Source organism: Protobothrops mucrosquamatus, unplaced genomic scaffold (genome assembly GCF_001527695.2).
Source record: "Protobothrops mucrosquamatus isolate PMUCROS unplaced genomic scaffold, P.Mucros_1.0 scaffold375, whole genome shotgun sequence".
Classification (NCBI taxonomy): domain Eukaryota; kingdom Metazoa; phylum Chordata; class Lepidosauria; order Squamata; family Viperidae; genus Protobothrops; species Protobothrops mucrosquamatus.
This window is the reverse complement of record NW_015386707.1, coordinates 100,587-105,880: the sequence shown is the minus strand read 5'-3', so window position 1 is coordinate 105,880 and position 5,294 is coordinate 100,587.

Here is a 5,294-nt window from a genome sequence, read left to right as displayed (position 1 = left end):
TATTCTGCTATCTTTTAAATTCCAGCCCCCTCCTTTCTTTTCATGCAGACACTTTTTCTCTTAAGGCCAGAAATGGGAGAGGGAGATGGCAAGTAAGAAGAGCTAGAAGAGACTGTCTCTAGAAGGGATATTTGGGAAGAAACCTGGCACTAGGTAAGCACCACTATCATGCTCTAAATACCTGCTGTAAATAGTAAAAAAAAAAAAAAGATAAAAGCTTTCAGTGTCTTGTTTTCTGTATCGGTTTGCCACCCTGGCAAAACAATATACCTCCAGTGCAAAAAAAAATAATCATCACACTGTGACATATATATACATGTCATGATGTCACATTACCAAGACAACATGGCAAAATTGACTGGTTCGGGTTGGCAAAGGATTGAGACCTGGCTATAACTCTCCCTTAATTTATTTAGGCTGGATTGGTGAGAAATTGGATTGAAATAAGATGAATGTGTTTTTAAGATTGGAGGAAGAAACATCAATAATATCCGCCATGCTGATGATACTACTCTGAAAATGTAATGATCTGGAAGTCCTAGTCATTAAAGTCAAGGAACACTGTAAAGAGATGGGGCTATGATTAAATGTAAAGGAAAACAAACTAATGGCAACAGATATAACATACAGGCTTAGAATTGATAATAAGGACACAGAGGTTGTAGATGGCTACTACCTTACCTTTTATGACTGATTAGCAATGGCAAAGGAATCAGCAGTCAAGAAATATAGTACAAATCATCACTTGGTATGGTAGCAATTAAGAACTTTAAAGACCTTCGTGGCATGGGTCCAGAATACTTGAGGGACTGTTTCATCCCATTGGGATTGGGCCATCCCACTGTGCCAGCGAGGAGGCATGTCACAGGCCCCATTGGCCTGGGTATTCCAGTTGGCAGGATCCAGCAGAAGGACCTTCTCTGCCATTGCACCTGCCCTCTGGAATATCTTTTCCCTCGGAGTGAAACTGTCTCCAACCCTCCCTTCCATAAGAGCCTAAAGACCTGGCTCTGCCAGTTAGCTTGGGGATCCAAATGAAGGAGTCACACAGTGGAAGTGGTTGATTGATTAACAACAGATCTCATCTCCCTCCCATCCTGCTCCCACTCTCCCCGTCTTTTAATTGGATGGCTGCATTTGGTTGTGTCTAGTATTTTATTTATGTTTTTATCATTGCACATTTTTTATTTTTTTTATGATTGTAAACTGCTCAGTTACCATAAAGTAAGAAGGGTTGCTAAATAAATAAATAAAAAATAAATAAATAAATAAATAGGAACAGATTATTGTATAACCTTACAAAGATTAGAATTGTGCAGAAAAGGTAACACTTTGTGGAAGCCAAGTTGGATTTGAAGACGCAGGTTAGAAAAAGTGTTTACACTGTTGAATTTTGGTGTTGGAGAAGACTTTTGAGAATACAGGTAGGAAAATAAACAATAAGCCATAGAACATATCAATACAGCAGTTTGACCTGGTACACAGAGGGCCAGGCTCAAACTATCATAATGTGGACACATTATGCAATGACTCCTGGAGAAGTCCACAGTGTTGCAGAGATGGAAGATAGAGAAGAAGCAATGACCAGCAGAAAACAAATGGATAAACTCAATTATAACATCAATGAATGCACTATTGAAAGACCTAAAAGGCCAATCATAATAGAATAGAATAGAATAGAATAGAATAGAATAGAATAGAATAGAATAGAATAGAATAGAATAGACCTTGGAGGTCTTCTAGTCCAGCCCCCCGCTCAAGCAGGAGAAACTATACCTCTCAGACAAGTGACTGTCCAGTCTCTTCTTAAAAACCTCTAGTGATGGAGCACCCATGATTTCTGAGGGTTTAGAGAAAGCCTATCTATGTGTTAGCTAAGAATTGACACCAATCTGATGGTAGTGAATCATCAATTAAGCTTTCTTAAATATGGATAAAAATGTTCACTGAAATTGTTGATTCTGTCTGTTATCTACCGTAAAGATAAATGGAGGGATATGACTTGTTTAAGATTTTTAGCTATGGTACATCTTGGACTAACACCCGGACCTTTCCTTCTATGATATTACTGCATTCTATTTATGTATCAGTCTTTATATATACTGTTTAAACAATTACAGGACTATAATATCATGTATGCAGAATGTATCCCCCCTCCCTCCTACTATCTTTCACTTGTCTGCCCCAGAATTTGGATCTCCACCAAAATTTCAGTATCCTTGCTTGTAGGAACTACTGGCTTATTTCAAATGAATATGTTAGTACTCAGCCAAATGCAGTCACTCTGTTGCCTTTATTGCTATGCATATTTATGTATTCATTTGAATAACATCTGAGTGCATATTTGTTTATCTTTAAAGTAGTTTGTATGAAAGTTTCCAGTTGCCATTTTTTTTCATTGTGAGTAGTTTATTCAAGATATTGAATAATGCACATGTAACTGCCTATCTCTTCTTTTTTCCCCCAAGCACAAAGCAAACTTGATAGAATAAAATATAAAAAGGGAGGTTAATTGTCTACAGCAGCAAAGTGCAGCATATGCATCAGAAATCAAAGCAGTTGCTGTAGCATTGCCGATCATGCTTATGGCTCCATTGAGTCTCCTTTTTTAGAGTTATCCATTAGTAAAAATGTGGGGTTCTGGGTGAAAGCAAATTTGCTTCATAAAATCTCATCATAATTTCCTGTCTAGCTGCAAGACAGTGAATCCTTGCCAAATATCAGATATAAAACCACCAGAGGAAATTAAGGAATTTATCTTGATCAGATTCTACATTTTAATCAGTTTAGCATTTTTCATGAACTGATTAAAAGTTGATTGAAGCAAAATCTCTCTGCTATTGTTCAAAGGTGTGTTAGTCAAATATTTCTTCATTGTCTTTTGGGGAAATGCTTTGCCATTTAATGATATGAGCATTAAAGAGAAGCCCAGTGAAAAGTATTATTCTCTGTCAAGAACATTTCCATTTCCTTAATATCAAAAGTAGTTCAGAAGTCCTATTGTAGCTTAAGGACACAAAACTTACATACCATAGCTTAAGGATCACATTTTTTTAAAAAAATGAAAACACTCTTTTAATATTTACCTTGTAGCCATTTATATTTTCAATGTTCCTAGTCCATTTTAATTCACAATGAAATAACATTACCTGTTTATCTAAATTACTCCATCACCTACCTACCTTTCTTTTTCTTTCTTTCTTTCTTTCTTTCTTTCTTTCTTTCTTTCTTTCTTTCTTTCTTTCTTTCTTTCTTTCTTTCTTTCTTTCTTTCTTTCTTTCTTTCTTTCCTTCCTTCCTTCCTTCCTTCCTTCCTTCCTTCCTTTCTTTCTTTCTTTCTTTCTTTTCTTTTTTCATGATATTTATTTATATATTTACCTGATAACTTTTTTGTCTGCTCACACAAGTACTTAATGCAGCTAGACAAACATACAAAACATTAGGAAAAGGCTATAACCTAATTCTTCTCTGGATTGTGTTGTGGTAAAAGGAGCCTTCATTTACAAGCAAAGAAACATTTCTGTGGCCTGAAATTTACTGTATAAATGTGCTTTTCTCCAGTCCTTAAATCACCAGAAAAATACAGTATACTGATATAATTTGCTGTGGCCCCAAAACTGTGGGGGGGGGGTTGCCTTAGTGATAGGATCAGAAAATGATTACAGTTTCCATGCAGGACACTTTATAGGCAGCAAATAATGGATTCCAATGGATTCATGTCTCATGCCACCTAATGTCATCCATCAGCAAGAAAAAACAGCCATCGATTGCCCTCTTTAAAGGTGGCAGGGCAGGGTTAGGTGAATGTAGGTAGCTACATTTCAAGTTGTCCAAATAACAGGTCACCTGTGTGGTGACACTTTGTGGGACCTAGAATCACAAAAGTAGATAGAATACAAACATAGGGACATAAATAAGTCAAGCTCCTTTTAGAGATAGGTTTAGTGCTATTTCAAAATAGCTTGGGTGAGGGTCAAAGGCACATTGGAGGAATGCAGAGTGAAGCTGGAGGAGAAGCTGAAACTGTGATCATTCTGTTAAAGGACTAAAGAGGAACCCAGGATCTTGAACCTGGGCGTCTAAGTGCCTTGGAATGATTACAAAGTTGTGCAATGGAAGAGAAGCTCCAGAGTAATACATTATTACCACATGATAATAAAGGGAACAACCAAAAACAGGGGTTCATACACTTCTCTTTAGGGTACATTTCTCCCCTAAAAATCCAAACACCAAAATGAACACAAATGAACAATGGAAACAATGCAATGATGTATACTATTTAGTTTGGTCAATGGTCAGGTACAAACAATACAATGAAACTTTGGGAAAGGTGGATTTATTGCAACAACATACAACTAAAAGTTTCTTCATACCCCTCGGACTTTGTTTGCACCTCTTCAAGGGAGGAGCCCTGATGGTGCAGCAGTTAGAATGCAGTATTGCAGGCTAACTCAGCCACAGCTTGGAATTTGATCCTGACGGAGCTCAAGGTTACCTCAGCCTTCCATCCTTCCAAGGTCAGTAAAACGAAGACCCAGGTTGTTGGGGACAATATGTAAATAATGCTTACAGCTCAGAGAGTGCTGTAAAGTGTATTGGCCGGTATATAAGTCTAAATGCTATTGCTATACTTCACAGTTTGGGAAACCCTGGTTTAAATTTATGAAGGCCGTAAGGGAATACAGGGTTAGCTGTTAGTGGCTGGTGCCTATAGAACAAGAAGTAGCATATAGATATACAATGTTGGGCAGAAATTGGCCAAATGGTGTTCCCAAAGTAATAAGCAATAAAAAGAAATCTGTCCTATGAAATTCCTTCTGCCCTATGAAATCTGCCCTATGAAATCAATGGACATCCAGTAATGCATTCATTTGTGACAGAATGGACAACACAGTGATCATCGAACCAGTTTCTTTCTCTTCATTTAAATTTGGTTTTGGTTCAGCACAGGATTCCCAATCTCTCTACAGATCTAGTTCTCTTTTTAAAAATAGTTTCTTTAAGGTCTAACTCAGGCATGTTAAACTGCTGGCCCGTGGGCTGGATGCGTCATGCCAAAACCAAGCCCATCCCATTGCCGGCAATGGGGAAAAAGTCACAATACGTCGCACGACGTCACAAGACATCACGAGTTTGACATGCCTGGTCTAACTGGTGCTTTTCAATGTGCTTATCAGGCATTATACGGACTAGACAGTTTGTCTTAGAAGCCCAACTGAAATGGCCAACGAGGAAGGGCATACCCACACCAACCTAAAGTTGCTATCAGTGGTGGACAAATCCCAGTTCCTGACA